The sequence below is a fragment of the Monodon monoceros genome, unplaced genomic scaffold, assembly GCF_005190385.1.
Source record: "Monodon monoceros isolate NGI ecotype Baffin Bay Population unplaced genomic scaffold, NGI_Narwhal_1 Super_Scaffold_19, whole genome shotgun sequence".
Taxonomy (NCBI): domain Eukaryota; kingdom Metazoa; phylum Chordata; class Mammalia; order Artiodactyla; family Monodontidae; genus Monodon; species Monodon monoceros.
In genome coordinates this window covers 77594847-77605292 of record NW_021703775.1, presented here as the reverse complement: position 1 = coordinate 77605292, position 10446 = coordinate 77594847, and the positions used below count along the sequence as shown (strand labels likewise).

Here is a 10446-nt window from a genome sequence, read left to right as displayed (position 1 = left end):
CGTAACATCTCCACGCAGAGCTGTGCTCCTCACCACCTTCTTTAAGGAGAGTCCAATCTTCCCAAACAGTGCGTGATTTTCTAGTGTTTCAGGAGAGGCTGGCTGAGTCATGAGGAAGAGATCATCTCCTGCCCCTCTTAGGCGTTTCCATCCCCATGTGGCCAGCCTTCTCTCGGAGCCCATCTACTCACCATCTGACCCCACCCCAAAGCCCCCAGTCCCAAAGTGGGGCTTTTGCTGTCACTTGCAGACCCTTGGGAAGTTTGGTCCCATCCCTGCTTCTGACTACCTTTCTCCAGGAGATGCCTCCCTGGAATTCTAGGGAACAGGACAACCCAACACATTGCAAATTTAGGCTGGAATATCTGGATAAGCATCTCCTTAAAAACAAGCCTGAAACATGATTCCACTAGCCTCATTAACTTTAGGTTAAAGATCACATCACATCCAGAAGCAGGACTGGACTTAACTGAAAAAGGTTAATGAGAAAAGACCAGAAGTAAGTGTGTTTCCAGTGTATCACACTCATTCCAAATAAATATAAGTCACAGCACGATGTAGAAATTCATTTTGCAGTAGTCAAAGGGAGAAACTTGTGAAAAAAATGGGACTGCCACAGAGCAAATGACAGGACAGCCCTGTGGACTCAAAGGAACCTGTGTCATAGGAATCGGTATCTTATTCATCTGTGATTGGTGATTTAGTTCCATCAAAATAAGAGCTATTGCATAAAGTCAATATTGTCAGTTTGAATTGTATTCGTTTTGTAGCTTTGTTAGTATACAGTTTGTAAATGTGTTTTGGCTCTAGAGTCCTGTAAGTATTATAAGCTTAAGGAACATAAATACACTTCACATTTGTTCATGTATAAGTCAACCCTTGGTGGGGGGTGTCCTGTGGGTATTTTTTCAGGTTTAAGAAATACCAGCTTAACATTTTAGAAAGTGAAAAAACAAAAACACAAAAAGGAATACTCACGATGATCTCAGTTATTCATTCATTTGTTCATTGACTCATTCAATACCTATTTACTGGATACTGATTAGATGTTGTCAAGAATCATTTGAAACACTGGGTACAGCAATACATGTTAGGCAAGGTCATGATTCTCCTCCATCTTACTTTCTAGGAAAAAGAAAACATTTTTAGTGTTTCTAAAAGGTAATTTTAGAATGTGATGTGTGCATAGAAGGAAACAAACCAGGGTGATTTGGTAGCAAGTGGCTGGGGAGGCTCCTTTGGTTCAGTGAGTAGGACAGGCCATTCTGTGGAAGCAACATTAGCCTTGAGACCTGGGAAGGAGCAGCCTTTTGCAGAAGCCAGAGGATTAATGTTCCAGGCAGAGAAAAAAGGAAATGCAAAGGCCCTGGGGTGAAATGGCTGGAAAAGAGTCCATGAGGGGGGGAGGAGAGGAGAAGTAGGCAGATCAGACCATACCAGGTCTTTTAACGTATTTGAAAGGAATCTGGATTTTATTCTAGGTGCAGCAGGAAACCTCTGGAGAGTTCTTTAGAGGGGACTGACAAGATTCAATTCAAACTGTGAAAAGTAAAATGAATTCTATGAAACAAGAGTGAAAACAAGGAGACGAGTTGGGAGACTATTGGAGTAGACCCAGTAAGAAATGACAGTGGCTGGGGGAGGGGGGCGGCAGTGGAAACAGAAAGAAGTGGATGAATTTGAGATATAGTGAGAGGTACAGTCCACAGGACTTGCTGATGGATTGGATGTTAAAAGGTGAAGGAGGGAAAGACAAGATCAGAGATGCTTTGTAGATTTTTGGATTGAGGGGTTGGTGGGTTTTTTTTTTTTTAATATAACAGCATGGATATAAAAATCATTCTGAATGGAAATATAACAAAACATTAAGACTCAATATCTTTGGATGGTGGAAACAAGGTTTCTTTTCTGTGTGTATATTATTTCTCAATGAAAATATAAGACTAATACCTTTTGTGTAATCGCCTGGTGGTAAATATCTTTTTTTTTTTTTTTTTGGTGCAGAGTTGAGGCTCCAAGTCACCTGGGGAAGGCAGCAGTCTTTGCTGGAAGTCTCAGTAGCAGAGGCCCAGAACAGAAGACGCCAAGGATCAAGGATCGGGACCTGGGTCAACGGATGATGTTATAGGAAGTAAGGGCACAGGGAGCCAGGAAGGGAGACTGGACTTACGAACTCAGCTGCCCAAGTCTACTTGTGCTGCATGACGGCTTTTAAAGGGCTGGCAATACCTAGCTGTTCATACCGAACAACAGTAACTCTTGTCAGTATTATTATCATTATCTCTGTGAACTGTTGAATGAATGGGGAGGTGCCTCCCCTGAAATGCACAGCTGGTACCAATCTACTCCCCTATCTACGACTCAGAGCATGAGGAAGAAAACACAGAACAGGGTGGCCAGGAGGTCACATCCAAATTGTGCATTTTATCCTCATTATTAGCATTCATGATCATTAAAATAGCCAACTTGATATGACAGTAAAAATTGCACAACTAAGAAACAAATAGATAAAGTGCATTTCTAAGATTACACAGCTATCTGGTGATTGAGTCCTATTTTCTCTCCATAACACTGTATTAAACACAACAGTTCAGTACCTCCCAACCTTGTTCACACCATGCCACATGTAGAAACTGATATTTTTACAGGATAGTGGGGGCAATGGGCAGGGATGCTCCTGGCCTCCTACTATTCTCTCGGGGCGCCATCTGCCTCGGGGCGCCATCTGCCTCGGGGCACCATCTGCCTCAGGGCTTACATGGTCACACAAAAACTAAGTGGGTAAACATCTGGACATACCTTTAAGAAAACTGTTTACTGGAGATTTAAATGGGTGGTTCCCGAGCTTTCCAAAAATTTGGGAAATGTTTAAGATACAGATTCCCAGGCTTCATCCTAGACATATTGGTTAAATTGCTTTCGAATGCAAGTGACAGAAGATACCCACTCAAATTTTTTTAAACAATTAATAGGAAGTTTAGGGGTTGCTCATTTTTAACGCTGGTTAATTCAGTGGCTTTGAGTTTATTCCTCCACAATGCCATGCTGAGCGTATCAGCTTTGCCTTCCAATTGATTCTCCTTGTTAATCAAACATGGTTGCACCCCTTCCAGGCATTCAAATGGTTTCTGTTATACCATGTTCAGCAATGTGCAGAGGCAGAAGGAGTTACATGTCTTTCTTAAATTTAGAACCTTCCTTGGAAACCTGGAAGCAGACATGGTCTCATGTAATTAGCCTCATGTACTTAACCTAATTAGCTTTGTGTAATTAATCACAGCTGGGTCACATGCCTACCCTTAAACAAATCAGAAGCAAGGGGGATGGGTTCATCCTGACTGGTTTATGTCACTCATGATTAACACCTGGAGACAGAAATTCAGTTACCCATCCCTGCCTCAGTAAACACCCAAATGAAACTGGAGTTTGCCTGTTAGGAAGAAGAGTGGGTAAGCAACAATTACTGAACGCCACATAAACAAAGCCAAAATCTTTGAAAAGCCCTAAAATTTATATTAAAAAAAAATTTAAGATGGATTATGACGATGAGCCAGGTTTGGGAACCACTGTTCTAAACCCAGGGTGGCTGCTAGCCCACTTGTGGCCTTTGTGTGAACTAACAGGAAACATGCCTCCTTCAGGATACGTAACCTTGTGAGCGTACAGCTCTGAGCAGAAGGCAGTTTTGTTTGAGTGAGAAAAAGTAGCCCCTTCCTACTCATCTCCACATCAGAGAGCAGAACAAGGGCTAAATTTTAATCCCCCAATTCCTCTCCCCTCACTGCACCCAATGTTTAACAACCAGCTCTCTGATTTGTAGAGGTTGCCAGTTTCTATAGTGTACATATGCCCACCACGGCCAAGTTTAAGCTACTGCTGTAATGTCACTGAACATGGGTTTGGGAAGTGATGTTCATAATCAGTGCTCAGAAGAGGTTGTGTCGGCATCAGTACACCTTGGCCGTGGACACACCCACGTAAAGAACACAACCTGCACAGCCAAATGCAACACCTGCCTGTAAGCACGCTTTGCTCCACACAGGGAGAAGCTACCAAAGTAAAGCTATATAAAACTGGCAAGAGTTTATAAAAATACTGAGTTCCTAGTTCTAAATACAAACCCTGGTAACTGCACTGTAAAAATCATTGTTTCAGAACCTCCACCCTACCTGAAATGGTACTCCACTTGGAAATTAATAATGAACAGAAACTTCATATATTTTAAGAAACACAATGATCAAAAGTATAATTTATTACTCATTAGTGAGAAAGACAATCTGATATAAAAAAGCAGAATTCATAAAAGGCTAAATAAAAAATGAATCACTTTTATAAATAAGGTCAAAGAAAATGATTATATCTTTGAATTTTGTGGAAAGCACAAAATTTATTGTAGAAAAATCCTATCCCTGATGCTACCTGATAATATAGAGGAACCTTAAACAATCTATTACATAGTCATGCAATTTTTCCTTTGCCTCAAATGCTTTACTTTAAATCTTGCTTTATATGAATGTAGATATGTGCCTTCTTTTTATGTTGGCATGGGGACCATAATTAAAGAAGCTGGTATAGCCTATTGTGAAAAGTATCATCTCTTATGTCAAGCTGCCTTGGATGAAGCCTCAGTTCTGCCAGTGGTATAATTCTGGTCCAGTCACTTAACCTCTCGTAACTCCAGTATCCTCATGGGTAACATAAAGGTAGTGACAGCACCTGTATCATAGGGCTTAAAAGAGGTGTAGATGAAATAAGTCATGCCCGTGCTCAGCACCACGCCCAGCACACAGTACATACTCCAGAGACATTAGCCACGGGGCACTCAGTCACACGGGCAGATCTGGTGACTTCTACCCTGTGGGCTTCCATCCAACCAACCAACCATCATGGTCGCCTCACTAAGCACCTCTCAGAGTTTATCTTCTTCTCAGAGGGAAGGAAACCAGGAAGTGACAGTGACTGAGCAAGTAGTCCGTGTCAGACCCACAACAAAATATTCTAACTCATGTGTTCTTTCTGTATCTCACAGTCATGACTGTGTGACTGTGTATATTTCTTCCTCCTCCCTGCTCACTCTTTCTAGTTCTCAGAGGGTTTTTTATCTCCTCTACCCCCACCTCTTACTGTGTATTAGTCGCCCATTAGGACTTAAAGAGAGAAGAAGCCACTGGCCCAAATGGCGAAAAGATAGATTGCTATGTATGTTTATAAAATGCAGTGCCCTTTGTTAGTAGGAGTGTTTTTTGTTTATTTGACCTTTTTCTTGCAGAGATCAGGTAGACCAGCTAGGCAAGGAGTGGGAAGAAGTGGAAAATAAACTTGGACAGGAGAGTATGAGAACCTTTGGTTCAACAGTGGGAAGAAGAAGAATCTTCCATTATGAGGACCAGGGAGCTGAGAGCAAGCAGACTCAGGGCTGTGCTTTACCAACTAAGGACCACTTCTGCCCACTCCCACCACCTCTCCATCATCTATGGACAATGCCCTTTTAATGATCTGGCCCCTAGGGTAAGCTTCCAGAGGGAAGGCTGATGGGCAGCTTCTGCGGGGATAACCCCGTCCATAGAGGCACTGGCTGGGATCAGCTGGAAGTCCCCTATGAGTCATGGCTGTGGTAAACACATCACCCCTATTACATATGCATTAGGGCATGGATTCTACATCAGGGTTTCTCGACCTCAGCACAATTGACATTTTGACAGGCAATTCATTGTTATTTGGAGCGATCCTACGCACTGTGGTAGCACCTGGCCCCTACTCGTAACAACCAAAAATGTCTCCAGACATTGCCAGATGTCCCCTGGGGAGCAAAATCACCCCTGGGTGGGGGGCAGGGAACTAGTATTCTACACAATAACCTCATGACAGTGCTACAATCCCCACGGCACAGAAGACGACACTGAAATACAGGTATTCAGTAGGTTGTCCAAGGTCCCAGGACCAGGGAATAGTTCGCCTTGTCTGAGGCATGTGTTTTCTTTACCATTCTGCCTCCCATCAAGGGACTTCAAAATCTAGCTCAGAATCTTGAAGATGGTAGGCATTTCATAAACATTTATTACATTAATTGATAAATGAAAAAACTACATGATTCTCACATTGTAATACTCTTGATTCTAGTCCTCCATCAAAGTATAAAGAAGCAGAAATTTCATACTAAGTAACAAGAACCACTGAGACTGAAGAGGTGATAATCAGCCCTGTTCATATCAATGTACAATGGAATCTCATTTGGAGGGGCCCAAGTGGCCTGAGGTTATTTTGAAACTACTGACAGAGAGGAGAGAGATCACACCAGCTGTGTGGCAGGCCTGGGACATAGGTGGTCGATAAGTAGAAACTCTTGCTGTCATTGTTATCACTACCCACTTGGGTAAACAGTCTGCGTATCTGTACCAGATAAATCAAAGAACAGTAGGACGCTGTCCCTTCCTTCCCTATATGAATAGCTGGCGTGTCTATTACATTCTTAAAAGGAGAAGAGCTTTGGTCTGGGAGTCAGGAGACCTGGATTCCAGTCCTGACCCTAATTAGCTATGGGACTGTGAATGTATCATTTGACCCCTGAGACTGTTTCATTGTCTGATATTTAGAAGATTGAGATACATGATGGCTCAGAAATCTTCTGATCTTTTGTTCTTTGAACTTGCGTATATGAGATTACCATCTGCTCCCGTATTAAAACAATCCCCTCTAAGCCATTTCAGTGAATTGCTATAGAATTTAGATTAGAGCTGTAAAAATCAATAACCAAGTCACCAAACATATAAGTTAGCTCTCATCACTTGATTATTTTTATGCATGGCAAATAACTTGGATTTAAATATTTATGATTTTGCAGCCAGTTCAGGAATGTAGTCTTTCTGTTGTGTATAGAATAAAAATAATCAATGGAAAATAATGCCTCTCATCAAGCTCCAAACTGGATACCTTAACTGCAGAACACAGCAGATTTTCTTTAAATCAATCTCCAACACAAGGCCTAAACTTATAAATACTCAACAACCACTCATTCCTGTGGAACCACTCGTATTTCCGTCTCTGCTCCTGTGTTTTGGCATTCTCTCCATTTTGAATATTCTATCAACTTTCAAAGCCTACTGCAGACAGACAATGAGGTCTCTCGAATCTTCTCACAAGAGGTGACACTTACTGCCTCTGAATTCTTTCAGTCAAAAATGTTCAGTCAAAACACATGGATCGAGTACTTCCTCTGTCATATTCCCTGGAGCTCAGAGCAGAGGACATTATTACCGAACCACACAGACGTATATACAAGGTGCTATAAGAGCATCTATGCACTGCAAGACTAAGGTGAGGTTACTTGAGTAAATGACTGAAACGGTACAAGAGAAGGGAGATACGTAGGAGAGAGGGACAGCTGATGCCACTGCTTTGTTCTTTAATCACCACAGCTTTAGTAAATAAGACACTGCTTCAGAAGCACGGACTGTAAGAGCATAATTCATAAGCCTGTAGAGAAAGGTGAAGGATGATTTGTGTAAGGTGGCAAAAACCAGTGCAAGTTTCATGAGGGGGTGGACATGATCAGATTAGTATTTTATAAGAGAACTCTCTGACAACAGCATGCAAGACAGAACAGAGACAGCTAGGAGAAAAGAGGGAGGGTCAGGAGGCTGTTAAAGTGACACAGATCAGATAACATGGTGGTGAGCACAACGGCAGTAGTTAAGTGAACAGGAAGGGTAAGTTTAAAAGATATTAGAGGTAAAATCAACAGAATTTTATTGAATGTGGTGATTCAAGGGAAGGCAGAAACCCATGATGATATCTTGATTCCTGGCTTGGAATATGGAGTGAATTATGGAGGTTTTCACCTACTTGGGGAATTCAACAGGCAGAGCAGATTTGGAGGTAGGATGAATTTAATTTGAGGTGTTTTGAGTTTGAAGTGCCAATGGAACATGTCAGTGGAGATGCCCATTAGGCATTTAAATCCATAAAATCAGAAGCTCAGAAAAGTGATATGAGCTAAAGACATAGATTCTTTAACTGTTTCACTGTGAAATATAACACACATCCAGAAAAGAAGATAAAAATAAACGTACGGCTTAATAAATTATAAATTAAACATCCATGCAACTCCCACCCAGGTCAAGAAATACACCACTTCCATTTCTGAAGCCACGTGAATACCTTCTCCTAATCACAACCATGGCCCTCCCTCTTAACAGAACCACTATCTTGATTTTATGGTAATCACTTCCCTGTTTTATTTTCTATTTTTAATACCTAATTATACATTCTTTTTTTTTTTTTTTTTGTGCGGTATGCGGGCCTCTCACTGTTGTGGCCTCTCCCGTTGCGGAGCACAGGCTCCGGACGCGCAGGCTCAGCGGCCATGGCTCACGGGCCCAGCTGCTCCACGGCATGTGGGATCTTCCTGGACCAGGGCACGAACCCGTGTCCCCTGCATCGGCAGGCGGACTCTCAAGCACTGCGCCACCAGGGAAGCCCTAATTATACATTCTTAACCACTCCAGCTTAATTGTACCTATTTTGACCTTTATAATGACATGGAATGCTTTTTTTTTTTTTTTTTTTTTACGTCTAGTGTCTTACTTGCTGTGTGTTGCTGTGGTTCACTTGTTTTCACTAGAATACAGTCTTCACTTTTATTTTTTGCTGGTGTAGCTTTGAGTTGTTTTTGCTATTATGAATAAAGCTATTATGATCACAGTTATCCTTTATCACCTGGTAGACATTTCTGTTGCGTGAATAACTTGGAATGGAACTGATAAGTCAAAAGATTACATAGTATCCTCAACTTTAGCAGAAGACATCAAACTATGTTCTTAGTAACTGTACCAATTTACACAACCATCAGCAGTAAATACATAAAATCACACAACCTCACCAACACTTGATAATGGTTGCCTTTTTAATTTCAGCCATTCTGGCGAGTATGTAGGGGTATCACATGTGACATTTTGCCGATAACTAATAAAATTGAGTGCCTGTGTATTCATTTCCATCATCTATTTATTAATCATTTAAATATCCTCTTTTGTGGAATGTCTGTTCCAATATCTTGCCTGGTTTTTTTTCTACTGGTTGTATGTATTTCTGTTATTGATTCATAGGAAATGTTTATATTTTCTAGATAAAAGACCTTTGTTAGTTACATGTATTGCAAACATGTGTTCTGACTCTGGATTTTTTATTCTATAAATGGAGATTATTGTTGAACAGAAGTTTTAAATTTTCCTCAAGCAATTTGATTGTTTTGGTTTTCACATTTAGAACTTCAATTTATCTGGAACTGATTTTGCATATGGATTGAGGTTGGTATCAAGTTTCTTTTTTTCCAAATAGCTATCCAATTATTGCAGCACCAGAAATCAAGTGCTCGTGTGTGTGTGTGTGTGTGTGTGTGTGTGTGTGTGTGTGTTGGTTTACGGGATCTCTAGTCTGTTCAAATGACTATTTGTTTATCCTTTAATTACAACCTTGCTATCTTAATTACTGTAGCTTTAAAACAAATCTTTACATTAAGTAGAGTAAGTTCTCAAAACAAATCTTTACATTAAGTAGAGTAAGTTCTCTTTTTCAATAATGTATTGGCTATTTTGGGCCCTTTCTATCCCATATAAATCAAAAAATTCTTCACACAGTCACATAAACCATTGGATTTCAATGCGGAGCACACTGAGTCTATAGAGACATTTAGGAAGAACTGATAGCTTTATTATATTGAGTCTTCCAATCTGTGGACATGGAATACTTATCCATTTACTTAGGTTTTCATTAATGTCTCCCAAATTTTCTGTATAGAGGACTCGTACATCTTTGAGATCTATTCCTAGAAGTTTATTTTCTAATTGTAAGCAGCAACTATTTAAACTTTATTTTCCATGTGTTACAATATGTAAAAAATGAACTGCCTTTCCTTTTATTTATCTTAAACCTAACAACCTCACTAAACCCTTTTTAATTTTACTAATTTCATTGTATATCCTCTTAGATCTACTAAAATAAAATCATATCATTAGCAAATAATGACAGTTTTATTTCCTTATTTCCATTCTTATAACTTTTATTTGTTCTTCTTGCCTTACTGCAGTGGCTAAACCTCTCAGTGTTAAGTTCAAGTGATGAGAGTACATATTCTTCTTGTTCCCAGTCTCAAACGGAAAATCTTTGTCATGAATACATATATAAAATCCTTAACAAAATATGAATAAACAGAACTCTGTAATATATCAAAAGGGTAATACATCATGCCCAAATTGGATATTTCAGAAATGCAAGTTCTTGAGTCAGATTGACCTTTCATGTTTCTTTTTAGTCATGTTCTTTTCAGATTTTGCTATTCAAGTTATGCTAGACTCATGGAACTGATAGGAAATATTGTTGCTCTTTCTTTTCCCTGGAGGATTTTATGGAAGATTTCTTTCTTAAATGTTTTGTAGAATTTGCTGGAGA

At 40.1% G+C, this 10446-nt stretch overlaps 1 long non-coding RNA gene across 2 annotated transcripts in view; it reads right to left on the bottom strand.

Annotated features, from left to right (window-relative positions):
• Nucleotides 1-890: 890 nt before the first annotated feature.
• Nucleotides 891-10446, bottom strand: part of LOC114900869 — a 116549-nt gene continuing 106993 nt past the window's right edge. For both annotated transcript variants that reach the window (XR_003794960.1, XR_003794961.1), the window contains exons 2-3: nucleotides 1951-2104; nucleotides 891-1125 (exon numbers count right to left, since the gene is read on the bottom strand). This is a non-coding gene — a long non-coding RNA (uncharacterized LOC114900869). The remainder of the gene's footprint in view (nucleotides 1126-1950; nucleotides 2105-10446) is intronic.